The following is a 16,500-nucleotide window of genomic DNA, read 5'->3' as shown; positions in this document are numbered from 1 at the left end:
CATGATACTCAATGAACAGTCAATGAAGAGAAAAGTTATTACCGGGGAAAGGAGTCGACTCTGGCCAGAGAGACGAGAGATAGAGACTGGGGAGAAAGAGAGCGGGGACAGAGGCAGCTGAGGTAGAGGAGGGTAGAGAAAGACCATGTGGAGGGACGCCGGGGAAGTCGAGGAATCTGGTGTGTAGAGAGATCGGGGGTTGGTGAAAGATTTTCGATGGGGAGAGAGATCGGAGTCGGGTGTTTGGTGTCGGTAGAAAGCGGGAGGGAGATAGACAGGAGAGAGATAAAGTGCGAGGTGATGCATTTTGTAGGCTCCAGTAAGAGCGGGATGTCTACATTATTGATAAGGCTTTAGGAAAGTTGAGATTTGTTTATAAACCCAAAGATCCACGATGGCACTGGCGATACAGGCGACTTATTGACGCCAGCTCGCAAAATGTCTAGATGTATTACAGCTGACCCATTGTCGCTGCTATCTGAAACCCCTAGTTTCCCTTTAAGAAATGTACTGTTGATCTGTCTAAATTAATCGGCAGTTTAACGAGCTGCTGAAGGACTAAGTGGACTTAACTCTCGGTAATACAGGTGCGGCACCTTTCAGCGATCAGCGAAGGTCAGCCATTACCACTGCTGGAAAAGAGGTCGGTTCGGAAGACTTCAAGCCAGACTAAATCGAAGGACGATGAAGCATCCTCTACCCGGCATCTTCTTAGCCAAAGGCCAATGACTTGAAAACAAGATACATTATGTAAGTGCAGCATTGCAGTTTCGGAGGGAAATGAGGGGCTGCTGTCTTCTCTGTTTCATGGAGACATGGCTCAGTTCGGTGGAACAGCCGGAAGGATTCTCGATCCACCGTTCGGAGAAGATAAGAAGGTATTGTGGTGCTGGGGGTGGGGTGGGGGGCGGTGGAACGGCGGTGTTGTTTCATGACTAACTCTTCATGCTCTCCGTATATAGCGGTCTTGCCGTACCCTTGTTCTCCCAATCACAACATCCAATTATTGAGTTCTGTCGGTGCTGCTTACCGAGCGGTTCCCCTCATTGATCCGGACGGCGCTTCACATACCGCCAGAGCAGATGTTTAGCAAACATACCATGTACTGAGTGTCGCGACCAGCAAACAAGGAACTGCCTACCCTGAGGACTTTCAAATCATTGCGGGGTTTCTGTGAGGCTTATTTAAAGAATTCGAGGCTTATTTATCATCAGCAAGTCATCCTCTGTACCAGCGGCTCCCGCACACTCGACCACGGTTACAACAAGATCAAAAAGCCGAGCATTCCATCCCCAGACCGTATTTCGGGCATTCTGGAGTCTGATTTTCATTCTCCTACCTCTACCCAGGCGGAGGGTGAGGAACAAGACACCAGATGTATCGGCGACAATGTCGCGGGAATCGGGGGCCGACTACTGAATTGTTTCGAGGCGAGGACAGAAACAAAAATGACCCAGGGCTCATAAGAGAATCTAAATGTCACAATCTTTATAAAGACACCAGAGAAAGAGTGTTTCCCGCTGATTCATTCAGAGTCCAGAGTGTTCCTTAACCAGAAGCACTGGGTGAACACGCGGTCTGCAAATTGCTGAGCAATAGATTCGTGACAATATTTATCACATTAATTCATTATTATTCATGTATAGGTTTTGTTTCATATTTTGCTGGTTTGGTAGTTGTCTATTGCTGTAGTCAGAACATTATCAGTTTCCCTGGTGGTCTAGTGGTTAGGATTCGGCGCTCTCACCGCCGCGGCCCGGGTTCGATTCCCGGTCAGGGAATTAAGATATTGCCTGCTGTAATTTAATATGCTTATTTTAAATTATTTTGTGTATTACCTTGCTTCCACAACAACCCGATTCCTGTCTATGCTTAACCTGCATCCGCCTGATTCAGCACCATAACACCACAAAATATATGAGCAGAAGATGACATTGAGAAACATATCGCAGGTGCTGTCTCAATAAAGCTGGAAATAACTGTGCGAGGTCTTACAGACAATAACTTGCTATCGATACAATGTAGATTTGATCTTCTTCACTCCTCACTGCACCTCAATCCACTCAGAGATGCTGTCTCTCTGTAGAAGAGGGTGACCATACATTTCCCATATTGGACTCTGGTCCTACTCTCTCAGTTTGCCGACATCACCTTGACTCATCTGCCCGGGGTTATCACTGCTCAAATCTCAGTGAGTATTGTCAGGTCCAGCCGGGTTTATTGCCGTGTGCACAGGGACGGTGAGGGACAGGTACAATGAAACACTTGCAGCGTCATTGCAGGCTCGAAAAGACAGAGAGTACGCAGAACATAAATTGTACAATTCTGCATCATGAACAAACAATAGATATAAATCTTGTGCCAGTTTCAGACTTGGAAATGATTCATCAGGCAAACTGATGACATAGATTGCGAACTATTATATCCACGGGGTAGCATGCAGACCCAAGAAAGGCCTGTTTATTTCTTTTCTTTAAACAGACAGACAACAGAGAGAAGGGCAACTCTCTAGTCCTTTTCAGCCAGCCCCGGCATTCAATAAGATCAGGCTGGCCCAGACTTTTTCTCAATCCTACTCCCCATACCGCAGTTGCCGGACAAAAGTCGGCCGGTGTCCTCCAGCAAATCTTCTACCGTCTCCCCAGGTGAGAGGAGATAAACTTCTGTCGCCCGCCTTTATTTCGACGCCCTGACAGCGCCCCCAGCTTCGATCAGAAGCATATGGATATGAATGTTATATAATGGGACATTGTTATGAGTTTTGCTCAGTATTGACGGGACTTTGGGGAGGCAGAAGCAGTCAGAGTCTGTGGGAGGGAGCAACACGGGTGAAACCCTTTCCGCAATTGGATAACACGTTTAATTGGCATCTGCATACACGAATGGCAGCTAGGTAGTTGCACGTAGTTTGACGAGATTGGTTGATGTCGGACCATGACATCGCGTCAGTGACAACTGGCGAAGATGATTTGACGGAAGGTCAGCGAACCGATTTGTCTGTGGCAATAGGCGGGGTCGCTCGCTAGACAAGAGAGCAATGGGGAGTCTGTACAGTGAGTGATATGAAACGGCGAAACCTTTTCGCGTTCAGAGACCGTGCTGCCCACTTCAGAGAATCAGTCACAATCTCAATCTCCCCTCTCGCAGCTGCGGCTGGTCAATATATCTTATTGAATATGGAAATATTTTTATAAGTTGACAATTCAAGTGTTTTCAGCTAACCGAAATTTCACATGGTGGTCGTGTCATAACGGAGCACTGAACCAAAGTACAGGAGCAGATTTGTTTAAAAAATCGCTACTCCTTCATGTCATTTTACCTGTTCGCCCCGACATTTCAGCACCAGTTTACACCCACTCCCCTGCGCTCCACCCGAGCTGTCTTGTAAAGGAAAATCTATAAACGTCCCACTGCATTCACGCTTCCTTTCACTGAACACGAATATTGACAGCTAAGCGTTCGCTTCAACTTGTGAGGAAAGTGTGGGAGTGAGGGAGTGAGATGTGGAGAGAGAGAGAGAGAGAGAGAGAGAGAGAGAGAGAGAGAGAGAGAGAGAGAGAGAGAGAGAGAGAGAGAGAGAGAGAGAGAGAGATAATGTGTGTATGGGTGTGTTAGAGAGAGAGGAACATGGAAGTGAGGCAGGGTAGAGAGTCACATCGTAGACAGAACAAGGGAGATTTGAAAGGCAGTTAGAGAGAGAGAGTTACACGGCAATTTATCAATTTCATGTTCACTTTCGGCCACTGTTTTCCTCCCAGTGTTTTTTTTTTTACCACCAGAGTAACTCACCTCACCGACAAAACGAAATGGATCTTTCCGTCCCTTCATTTAAACGCGAACGCTTCAGGACTCGTAAGTATTCTCGCCGTTTGTACTGAGGAGGAGAAATGGTTCATGCGTTTACACATTGCCTTTTAACAGAGCGAGCAGGAACACGTTATACTTATTGATGTCATTCTCCCAGTTTCTTCAATTATAAAGGCAAATAACATTAAATTAGTGCCATTAATTCTTCAAATTTCAAAGTTAGTTCTGATTTGTATTGCAAACACGAGGAAATCTGCAGATGCTGGAAATTCAAACAACAACAGACACAAATGTTGTGTGTGTTGTTGTCTGATTTGGACGCAAGGATTCTGCTCAGTGCGATAAATTGTCCGCTGTCTTACGTAAGGAAGTACGTTGGTGAACGAAGCGTGGCGCTCTGCAACCGTACAGTTGTAGAACACACTGGCATCAATCGCCCTGTTCCTACTCAGAATCTATTGTTAGACACTCGTTGCAAAGTATAAATATCGTAGCTAAAAAGGCTGTATTGGCATGTCGATTTGGCTAGTTTCCACCTGTCCCCACCCATCAGCAAGTGCATGTTTCATTGCGCTTGTGTGTACACATAGATGTGCGCATAAATATAAATTTGAGTTCACTTTAACGTAATCACCAATTGCCTATAATGCATGATCCCTTCGGTTAAATCCCTCACCAGATACAGATGAATTTAGTCACTATCGGTTATTTTCGTGCAGTAGAAACTCGAAACGTCGACCAGCATATGCGGGTGTGAGGGGGTGTGGTGGAATAAATTTTCAATGGTTTGCGTTGAAGTACTGAATCAGGACCTCATAATCTGATATACATTCTAAGCTAAAAATGCTGCGAGAATTGAACTGACAGAAATATGGGATGTCAACTCCACAAATTCTCGAATCTCCCCAGCCGAGGGAACAGGATTTATTGAAGAAAGTGTTACCAGCTGTAGATCTGTGTTGGATACGGTACCAGAACTCAGTACCTCGAAATCCATGTCGTTAATGAAAATCGAATCGGGAAAGTACCGCGTTGAACAGAGAATCAGAATCAGGTTTATTATCACCGGCATGTGACGGGAAATTTGTTAACTTAGCAGCAGCAGTTCAATGCAATAAATAATCTAGCAGAGAGAGAAAATAATAATAATAACAACAAATGAAATAAAACATAATAGTAAATACACAAGTAAATCAATTACCTATATTGAATAGATTATGAAAAATATTCAAAAACAGAAATACTGTATATTAATAAAGTGAGGTAGTGTTCTAAGCTTCAAAGTCCATTCGTGATTCTGATTGCAGAGGGGAAGAAGCTGTTCCTGAACCGCTGAACGTGTGTTTCTGTCTCATAACCTTAGACACCCAATGTCAAGCCTAATATCCGGTGCTATCTGTGTCGACGTTGCTCCTTTGCAGATTGGAAGAATTTTTATCGGCAGTGTCATGACGGTCTATTATCGTCCTTCATTTATGAGCTGTCCTTACTGTGTGAGGCTGATGACGTGACGTAGCAAGACAGCGGGTTGCAATGAGAATATTCAGGCTGCAATTGGTTCGTTCAGTGAGGGCACAAACTGGACAAAAGTGTTTCTTTTGAATAAACAGGAATGCAGGAGGCCATGTACTTCGTTGGGATTAAAATAGTTGCGGTGAGACTGTCAAAGGAAACTGTTCACGAAACAGAGATGGCGAGCCGATGGGTGGATCAGGTATTTTGCAAGGCAACTGCAGATTGTCAACTGAACACATTTGGGGCCAGCGCTCAGACAGCATCCAGGGTGTTAAATTTTATTGGCACACTACACGCTGCTGCTTGTAGTGTGAGCGCTGCGAGCAGGGTTCGAACCTGCGCGGGGAATCCCCATTGGATTTCAAGTCCAACGCCTTAACCACTCGGCCATCGCAGCTCCATCAATGTTCAGCACCTACCGTAGCACTGCACCTGAAGTGAGGGTTGTACTTGATTTATTTTCGGTAACGGAAAAGGTGATTCATCGATCCAATACAAGTAGTATAATTCGACAGCTTTGGAATTTGTTTCAACACAGTTATGTCAGAACGTGAATGTGGAGGGATAATACTGCCGTCAGTATCGTAAATGAAGGAGATTTCCATTGTTGGGGATAAAGGTCAGGATCAGAATCAGGTCTATAATGACGGACATATGTTAACATTACAATGTTGCTTATATATTCTACCCCTCCTGAACCGAATGTTAAAATTGCATTTGCCTTACTTTACCGCTGACTAAGCCTGGAAGTAAACATTTAGGGAATATTGCACAAGGTCTCTTTGCACCTCTGATTTCTGAAAAACATCCGCATTTAGAATCTTTTTTATCCTTTCTTCCAAGGTGCATCACTGTACCACACGATGATTTATTTGACAAATCTCCGCCCTTTCTCCTCAACTGTCTTTGATCTTAAATGTGCTTCGAATCTTTTGAGTTATTTAACACGTTGAAGTCAGGCTGCCTTTTTTATATTCTCCTTTCTTCAGCCTAACTTCCTTCTTTCAGAGTGGAGTGACAGTCATAATTCTCCAGTCATCAGGATCTATTCTCGAATATCAAGTCAAGTCACTTTTATTGTCATTTTGACCATAACTGCTGCTACAGTACATAGCAAAAATGAGACAACTTTTTCAGGACCATGGGGCGTTACATAACACAGTACAAAAAAAACTAGAGTGAACTACGTAAAAAACAACACAGAATAAAACTAGCTAGACTACAGACCTACCCAGGACTGCATGAAGTACACAAAACAGTACAGGCATTACAATAAATAATAAATAATAATAAATAATACCGCTTAGTCAGCGGTAAAGGAAGGCAAATGCAATTTTAACATAATAATTTAATAATAATAATAATAATAATAATAATAATAATAATAATAATAATAATAATAATAATAATAATAATAATAATAATAATAATAATAATAATAATAAGACAATAGGGCAGTAAAGTGTCAATCCAGGCTCTGGGTATTGAGGAGTCTGATAGCTTGGGGGAAGAAACTGTTACATCGTCTGGTCGTGAGAACCCGAATGCTCCGGTACCTTTTTCCCAGACGGCAGGAGGGAGAAAAGTTTGTAGGAGCGGTGCTTGTGGTCCTTCATAATGCTGTTTCCTTTGCGGATGCAGCGTGTAGTGTAAATGTCCGTAATGGCGGGAAGAGAGACCCCGATGATCTTCCCAGCTGACCTCACTATCCGCTGCAGGGTCTTGCAATCATTAATGGTGCAGTTTCCGAACCAGGCAGTGATGCAGCTGCTCAGGATGCTCTCAATACAACCCCTGTAGAATGCGATAAGATGGGGGTGTGGGAGCCATTGTGGATTTTCCGTCAGCCATGCTAGTGCCCCTTTCCAATCCACCTGGCCCGCTCCAGACTTGGGTCGCTGTTCTTTTCTGCCAGTAACGGTTCCAGGACTATTATCGTCCCTGATTTTATTTCTGCCAGTGACGGGGTCGAGGACAGTTATGGTCCCTGATTTCTTTATTCTGCGAGTGTGTCTGATCATAAGACCCTGGGGTATATTCAGACCGCCAAACGATTGAACTCCCGCCAGGCCCGTTGGGCATTGTTTATTTGGACGGTTCAAGTTTACCCTCACGTACTGTCCAGGATCCAAGAACGGGAAGCCGGACTCGCTATCCAGCCAGCATGATTCCAAGGATGACACCTCCATTCCCGAGACGATCCTCCCACCATCCTGCGTGTGGCCACCCTCACTTGGGAGATCGAGGCTAAGGTAAAGGAAGCCCAGCGGGACGACTCCGACCCAGGGAATGTACCCGGCGATCGCCTGTACGTGCCCGTCTCCGTCAGGTCTCAGGTTCTCCACTAGGGGCACAATCCCGGTTCACCTGCCACGCCGGGAGTGATCGGACCCTGGCTCTCCTAAGGAAGCACTTTTGGTGGCCGTCCATGGAGGGGGCACCCGTTCTTATGTCTCTGCTTGTTCCATCTGTGCCCGGGGAAAGGACTCTAATCGACCACCCGCGGGTCTTCTTCGTCCTCTACCTGTCCCTGGGTATCCCTGGTCACACATCGCCCTAAACCTCGTCACCGGTCTACCCCTTCCCGCGGAAACACCACTGTCCTCACCGTGGTGGACCGATTCTCCAAGGCGGTGCACTTTGTGGCCCTCCCTAAACTGTCTTCCTCTCAAGGAACGGCAGATCTTCTCGTCTTCCGCCTCCACGGAATCCCCGCGAACATCGTCTCCGATCGAGGTCCCCAGTTCGTCTCGCAGCTATGGAAGGCCTTCTGTCGAGCCTTAGGTGCATTGGCCAGTCTGTCATCCAGCTTCCACCCCCAGTCGAACGGGCAGACGGAACGGGTCAACCAAGACCTGGAGGCGACGCTACGTTGTGTAACGGCAAACAAGCCGTCGACCTGCAGCGACCACCTCCCGTGGGTTGAGTACGCCCACAACTCTCTGGTGAGCTCTGCCATTGGGCGGTCTCCGTTCGAGTGCTCCCTTGGGTACCAACCCCCGCTGTTCCCCGCGCAAGAAGGGGAGATTGCCGTACCGTCGGTTCTGGACCATATTGATCGGTGCCGTAAGATTTGAGAGGAAACACGCACGGCCCTACTCAGATCAACAAATCGAAATACGAAGTGAGCCGACTGACACCGGACTCCGGCGCAGGAGGTACCAACCTGGGCAGATGGTGTGGCTTTCCTCCAAAGACATCCCGCTCAAAACTGAATATAGGTAACTCGCCCCTCGCTTCCTGGGACCATTCAAGGTTGAAAGGATTATCAATCCCACAGCGGTCTACCTAAAGCTGCCAAGGTCCATGCGCATTCACCCAACTTTTCATGTGTCTCAGTTAAAGCCAGTTTCCGTCAGCCCCATGTGTCCCCCAGCTGAGAGTCCCCCACCTGCCCGTCTCATCGACAACCATCCGGCATTCACCGTCCGAAGACTACTGGATGTGTGCCGTCGGGGCCGGGGTCTCCAATACCTGGTGGACTCGGAGGGGCATGGTCCTGAAGAGTGTTCCTGGGTCCCTTGCTCTTTCATCCTAGACCCTTCCCTCATCCAGGACTTTCATCGGGACCATCCAGACAGGCCTGGAGGATCGCCGGAAGGCTCCTGTTGGTGGGGGTGGGGGGTGGGGGGGCGGTGGGAGTGGTATTGTCATGGTCCCTTCTGGCACCTGGCTATCTTCCTCCGGAATTGGGCCTCAATCACCTCGTTTAGTTCTCAATCATTCCCATTTTCCACTAAATACAAACACCTGTTTTCCATCAGCAAATGCAGTATAAAAACCCTATTATCACAACTAGAAGGTGCCAGTTCGTTGGTCGAGTCGTGTTTGAGTAGCCTCACCCCATGATTCTTAGGACGATCATTTCTGAGTCTAACATCGTTCCTGAATTCTCTACTAAAACCAAGACTCCGGGTAAACACTCCCTTGGCACCCATTCCACGCCCGTGTTCAGCACTTGGGTTCGTTCCACCGCCATGTCCTTGTAATACTCAACTTATACCCATATTCCAGGGAATAAAGACCTGAACTATTTAATACGTGTTACTGAAAACGGAAAGAAAGGAACAGTGGGCAATGTTTTGTACTTATTGCTTTGCTTCAGAGCAGGGCGGGGAGGGGGTGCCTCGGGTCATTGCTCAAGAGCGCAAAGCATTAAGGCTTTGCACGGTTTCTGTGGTGTAGTGGTTATCACATTCGCTTCACACGCGAAAGGTCCCCAGTTCAATCCTGGGCAGAAACATTGTCTGGGTTTCAGTGCTTCAAATGAACTTGAGACTCAACTTTTCAGTTTGTGTTCAAGTTTACTGTCATGGGCATCCAGGTGTAAATATAATGAGCATTCGCTTTTCCAGCAGTAGCGCATTGTATTTCAAACCTGGTAAAGGTAAATTAAAGAAAGAAGAATTAATAGAAATTATATATAATTTCCAGGAGAACATAAAAAGATTTAAACCTAAGGAGGTTCGTGGATAACGTACATTGCAACGTACACGGGAGAATTAGCCTTCAAACCTATTGTCATGTATTGTCGCATGAGGATGCATTGTGGTTTCAACGGAGCTCACATCTCAAATGTTCTCATTCAGACAAACATCAGGAAGAATAACCATGTGCTGCAAAATTTCAAACCTACTTTAAAATGTTAAATCGCTTTCTTTTTCCTCCTCCTGTATTCCACTCCTTCCTAGTCTCACCATACAGTCTCTCTGTTCAAATTCTCCACCACAGTATTCCAGGTTCCACCTTTTCCGTCTGCCTCTCCCCCCCCCCCCACTCCTTCTCTCTCTCTCTGTCTCTCTCTCTCTCTCACACACACACACACACACACACACACACACACACACACACACACACACACACACACACACACACACACACACACACACACACACATACACATTCAATCTCTCTGCTTCTCTTTGTTTGCTCTGTCGCGAGCAGCACCACAGCCACCCCACGTCAGCCGCGCAAATATTTATGCTTCGTACAGTTTAAGCCGCAGTGGAAACAGTTGGTAACATCAACACCTAATATTTTCAGGTCTCGAACCAGCGATCTTCTGATGATATTGCAGCGCAGACAGAAGCCAAGTATCTTACCATTGGTATCGCACATTCCATTCCTGTTAAAGGACCAGGGAGGAAGGACTGATCACAACGCTGACATCGCAGTTCTGCGGGAATATCCGAAAGTATGGTTAAAACCTTCCTGTGTAATGACGGTAATGTAGAACAGGAAAACTGGATACTGTTTAGTTTTGAAACGAGGTGACGGTGGGAGATCGCATATCGGTATAGAGTTAGGATCACGGTCCTTTTCAATATATCGAATTTGTTGTGATTCCATGTAAAATTAAAGCATGGGCGAAATATCCCGAGCCCGCATAAGGGTCAGTAGCTGGCCGTGGAGGTTCTGCAATGTGAACATCAGGAATAAATACTTATCTCGGAATACGCTCCGCTCCTGACTCAACGTGTATTGTTCCTCCGAAATACCTCCCATCTTTCCCCAGTTACATTCTTAACTATATCACCTTATAAAACCTTACAGCCAATCATTCTAATCAAACCGGCCACAATTTTATTGTTTAAGATTTCGGCAACGTAATGACCAGAGATGCTTTACTCCAGGATCCCCACAGTGATGTGAAACGTTTGAAATGTATGCCACTGAAAAGTGATCAGTGAAAATGTATCCTGGGATATCCGTGGAGTCCAGTTGAAAAATAACACCTCGACCTTGGACGTTAAGGAACAGATGGATGGTATATTGACAGTGGTAATTTGTCCCGCTCAGCAGTCACGAGTTTGCGTGTAAAATTCCATGGCAACATTTGAGGTTTTGTGCTTCTTCGGTCCGGATCTTGTGCCGCTTTTCCACCGCCTCATGTACAGTGAGATGCAAATGTTCGGGCAGCCCTGGACAAAGATTCTGTTACTGTGAATAGTTCAGTGAGTAGAAGCTGAACTCATCTCCAAAAGTCATGAAGTTAAAGATGAAACATTCTTTTTCTGCATTTTAAACAAGATTAGTGTATTATTTTCGTTTTGTACAATTTCAGAGTGAAAGAAAATAAAAGGAGCACCAATCAAAAGCTTGGGCACCCCAAGAGATTTGAGGTCTCAGATAAGCTTTACCAGTGTCTCAGACCTTTATGAGCTTGTGAGGGCTCTGGCGTGTTTACTGTCGTCGTTAGGGAAGGCCAGGGGATGGAAATTTCAAAGCTTCATAAATACCCTGACTCCTCAAACCTTGTCCCAGAAATCAGCAGCTGTGGGCTCCTCCTGGCAGCTGCTTTTAAAATAAATAAATTATGCCCCCAAAACAAGAGAAGGCTATAAGAAGATAGCAAAGGGATTTCAGGTAGCCGTTTCCTCAGTTCGTAATGTAATTCATAAATGTCAGTTAACAGGAACGGTGGAGGTCAAGTTGAGGTCTGGAAGACCAAGAAAACTTTCCGAGAGAACTGCTCGTAGGATTGCTAGAAAGGCAAAACAAAACCCCCGTTTGACTACAAGAGACCTTCAGGAAGATGTAGCAGCCTCTGGAGTGGTGCCGCACTGTTCTACTCTGCAGCGACACCTGCACAAATATAACCGACATGGAAGAGTCATCAGAAGAAAACCTTTCCCGCGTCCTCACCACAAAATTCAGCGTCAGACGTTTCAAAAGGAACATCTAAACAAGCCTGATGCATTTTCGAATCAAGTCCTACGGACTGATGAATTTAAAATAGAACATTTCTTAGGTGTTCTATATGCATAGAAAGGTAAAATATGTATTATATACTAAAACAAACGTTTGACTAACTGACGCTAAATAAACCGATATGCCTGTTCCGACTTCAAATCCGTTTTAAAAACGGTCTCAAGAACGGAACTCCCTCATAACCCAGGAACTGCCTGTACTTTGAAATCCTCTCTAGATTACTTTTCATACCTAATACAATGTAAATAGTTGGTATACTGCATTGCTTAGGGAATAATGACAAGAAAAATAGTCTGTACATGCTCAAACAACGAGTGCTGGAGAGAGAACTTCAGGGTTTTCTTGATCCACGGTTGGTTGAATCCGCGCATGCGGAATCCGCGGATAAGAAGGTCCGAGTGTACACTTTGTTGAAGGCGTAGACAAGATTATAAATTGGAAATAAATTCAAATATCGAAGGCACAAAGACAACTGGGAGACCCTGTGCAGGATTGCCGAAAGGGTAAATACAGGCTGAGTTGGTAGTAAGGACGACAAATGCAATGCCAACATTCATTTGGAGAGAACCAGAGTACAAGAGTGAGGCTGTAATGTTGAGTCTGTATAATGCATTGGTCAGACCGCGCCTGGAACAAGATGAACAGTCTGTGTCCCTTATCTAAGAACTGATGCCCTGACATTGGAAAGGGTCCAGAGGACGGTGACGAGAATGATCCCGGAACGAAAGCTTTAATGTATGAGGATCGTTTTATGACTCTGTCCCTGTACTCGTTGGAGATTAGAAGAAGGAGTTAGGGTTTTCTTTGAAAAATATCAAATACTGAAAGGCCCAGGTAGACTGGACATGGAAAGGACGATTCCAATTGTGGGTGAGTTTAGAGTCAACAGAGCTCAACCTCAGAATATTGAGACGCCCTTTAGGACAGGGATGAGGAGGAAGTTGTGTCACCAGAAAGCTATCGATATGTGGATTTCATTGCGGGGATATCTGTGGAGTCAACTCAGCTGGTAATATTTTAGAAACATAGAAATCCTACAGCATTATACAGGCCCATCGGCCCACACAATTGAGCCGAACATGTGTATAATTTAGAAATTACCTGTGGCTATATATTGCCCTCTATTTTTCTAAGCTTCAAGTACCTGTCCAGGAGGCTGTTAAAATATCCTTTTATATCCACCCCCACCATCGTCGCCGGCAACCCATTCCACGTACTCACCACTCTCTGCGAAAAAAAAAACCCTAAACCTGACATCTCCTCTGTCCCTACTCCCAAGCACCTGAAAACTGTGCCCTGTCGTGCTCGCCATTTCAGCCCTGGAAAAGAGGCTCTGACTATCCATATGATCAATGCCTCTCATCCTCTTATACACCTCTATCAGGTCACCTGTCATGCTCCATCGCTCCAAGGAGAAATTGCCGAGTTCACTCAACCTATTCTCATAAGGCATACACTCCCATTCAGGCAACGTCCTTCTAAATCTCCTCTGCACCCTTTCAATAGTTTCAGCATCCTTCGTGTAGTGAGGTGACCAGAACTGTGTACAGAACTCCAAGTGGGGTCAGACCAGGGTCTTATAAAGCTGTAACATTACCTCTCGAATCCTATTCTTAAGCGGAGATAGACAAGTATTTGATTATGAGGCGTGTCAGAGGTGACGGCGAGAAGGCAGGAGAATGGCATTGAGAGAAAATATATCAGCCATGATGGAACGGACGGAATGGCTGAATTCTGCATCTATATCGTCTGGTATTATGGCCAAATTATTAACAAACGTTAATAGAAAAACGTTGATTTTCATGATTCCCAGCCAAACACTCTATGTGACAAAAGGTGAAGGCTCGGAATTCTAATAAGTGATAACTTCAATATTTCATCCCCCAGATAAACCTGCCTCGACTAGGATTGGATTCGAACCCACGCGTGCAAAACACAACGGATTAGCAGTTCATCGCCTTAACTTTGCGGCCACCTCGTCAGCTCTTCAGCCATTTGTGTTTTATTGCTATGAGTTTCTTTCCGATCACTTGCAACCCCTGCTTATGATTCACACGTTTGTTTTCATATTCCAGTTCTAATTTCCTTGGCTGGCATGGTTACCAGAATTCCTGGGCATGGGTAAGGAAGGCCTCGGGCGATATGCCCCAACCACAGGAGAATGGAACTATCTTTTGTAGGGAACTCAGACACTCTGATCGTGCTGAGTTAAAAGTATTGATCCCGTGCAGTTTAAACCCGAGAACTTGTGAGTATTTTCAGTTGTGCAATGAGCGGTGGGCAGGTGTGCAAATCTCCTGGTCCAGTTGTAACTACTTTATATCCAAACACAACTACATTGTAAAATATGACAAATTTCCCATGAATCAAGCATTTTAAAACGGAGGTATGAAATTAAATATTCTTTATTAGACTGACTTAACTTTATTACACTCTTCACATACACAAGGAGCAAAAATCCTGACGTTATATCTCGGTCTAAATGTACAATGCGCAACCTTATAGTAAGTTATAATAAATATATGTACAACTCTATAGTTAATATAACATAGATATACTGTTGTGTTAGCGTAAACTAACAGTCAGATGTCCTGGTGGAAGAAGCTGTCCTGGAGCCCGTTCGTCCTGGCTTTTATGCTGCTGTACCGTTTCCCGGATGGTAGAAGCTGGATCAGTTTGTGATTGGGTTGACACGGGTCTGGAATGGTCTTTCGGACGCTTTATACACACTTGTCTCTGTAAGTGTCCTGAATAGTGAGAAGTACACATCTACAGCTGTGCTGGACTTTCCGCAGAGCTCTCTGCAGCGTCCTGCGATTGAGAGAAGTAGAGTTCCCAAAAGTGCCAGTGATGCAGCCAGTCAGGATGCTCCCAAATGTGCCTCTAATGAAAGTTCTTAGGATCTGGGGCCCACGCCAAATTTCTCCAACCGTCTGAGGTGAAAGAGGCGCACAGCCGGTATGTACAGACCACGTGAGTTCCCCGGTGATGTTTATGCCGAGCAACTTAAAGCCGTTCAACCCCTCAACCCAGGTACATTGATGTCAATAGGGAAGAGCCTGTCATTTGCTTAGTACAGCTGAAAATACATTTATTGACGTGTTTCGTTTTAGTTCAGTTGTGGCATGTTAGTAAATTAATTCAACCGAAACATTTAAAATTCCCCTGATTGCAAAAACGTGTCTTCGCACTTAATACAGCGTAATTGCAGCTAATAATAATAATAATAATAATAATAATAATAATAATAATAATAATAATAATAATAATAATAATAATTTAGTGATCCCGCATGGCCTAGTGGACAAGGCATCGGACTAGCAACCTGAAGGTCACTGGTTCGAGCCTCAGCTGAGGCAGCATGTTTGTGTCCTTGAGCAAGGCACTTAACAACACATAGCTCTGTGACGACACCGGTGCCAAGCTGCTTGCGTCCTAGTGCCCTTCGTTTGGACAACATCTGTGGCGTGGAGAATGGAAGGCTTGCAGCCTGGGTAACTTGCAGCGCCGGGTGGAATGCAGCCAAAATATTGTGATCTAGGTCTAAGTTCAAAGTCAAGCAATGTTCTTGTTAAGTGTTTTTAGTTACATACTCTGTGTCTATATAATGAAGCGTGTCTACAAGCTAAGCAGAGCCCCTACACACCGCTCTCAGGTGCAGAGGCTCTCTGTGATATCATGTATAATAAAGTCCTTTAGTCTGAAACATTTCTCTGAGTCTGCCTGATTTGTTCTGTCTGCTGCTCCAGAGATTTATCTGCAACAGATTGGCGACGTTGGTGGGATCCTCAATTTAGTCTCCTGGCTGAAAGGGGGAGGCTGGAAGAGCGGGATCCAGAAAAGGAACCCTAAGCAGAAAAGGAAAAGCAAGACTAAAAGGGGCCGACCAAGTTGGGACGGGAAATCAGTCTTCTAGCTGAAAGGGGGAGACTGGTGCCCTGAGTCATAGCCGAAAGGGGGACGGCAAGGGGTGCTCGTATTGGTACCAAGGTAGCTACCGATCAATTCCGTAACTGAACTCAAAGACCCGTGGAAAGACAGAGGAAACACACTGGTGAGCGCTCTCGGTAAGATTCCGTGTGGCATAATACGAACGCTCGGTATAGCTACTCTCTTTTGCATAAAACTGGAAGTGCCAGCAGTCGAGCGACTTCTGCTGCTCCTGCGGCGGAACCTCGACGGCTGGGAATGCAAGGAAAGACCTTGAAAGCAAGAAAGACCGAAAATGAAGACTGTGAAAAAGACCCGGCAGAAGGTAATAAACCTCTGGTGCCCCCATGGTCGCCAGCGGACACCGTAGTAAGAGGAACTGGGGATAACCGGTAGGCTGTAACCTTTAGCAGTGATCTCTACGGGTGGTCTCAAGGAGGCTGGCCCTATGGGGCAGATTTAAGATCCCCCTGATTCAGACTTGGTGGGACGTAGTAGCTAACGGGAATGGGGACCCTAAATGGGATTTTGAGCATG

General features: G+C 45.5%; 3 non-coding genes across 3 annotated transcripts; 2 read left to right on the top strand and 1 right to left on the bottom strand.

Annotated features, from left to right (window-relative positions):
- Nucleotides 1-1,709: 1,709 nt before the first annotated feature.
- On the top strand, nt 1,710-1,781 carry trnae-cuc (transfer RNA glutamic acid (anticodon CUC)). Its single transcript has one exon. It is a non-coding gene; the product is annotated as a tRNA-Glu (tRNA).
- A 3,856-nt stretch (nt 1,782-5,637) lies between these two features.
- trnas-uga (transfer RNA serine (anticodon UGA)) lies at nt 5,638-5,719 on the bottom strand. The gene has a single exon. It is a non-coding gene; the product is annotated as a tRNA-Ser (tRNA).
- Nucleotides 5,720-9,492: 3,773 nt separating this feature from the next.
- On the top strand, nt 9,493-9,565 carry trnav-cac (transfer RNA valine (anticodon CAC)). The gene has a single exon. It is a non-coding gene; the product is annotated as a tRNA-Val (tRNA).
- The last annotated feature ends 6,935 nt before the right edge of the window (nt 9,566-16,500 follow it).

The sequence above is a fragment of the Hemitrygon akajei genome, unplaced genomic scaffold (genome assembly GCF_048418815.1).
Source record: "Hemitrygon akajei unplaced genomic scaffold, sHemAka1.3 Scf000080, whole genome shotgun sequence".
In the NCBI taxonomy this organism is placed as follows: Eukaryota; Metazoa; Chordata; class Chondrichthyes; order Myliobatiformes; family Dasyatidae; genus Hemitrygon; species Hemitrygon akajei.
Note: the sequence above shows the minus strand (reverse complement) of the source record. Positions and strands in the feature narration are given on the sequence as shown.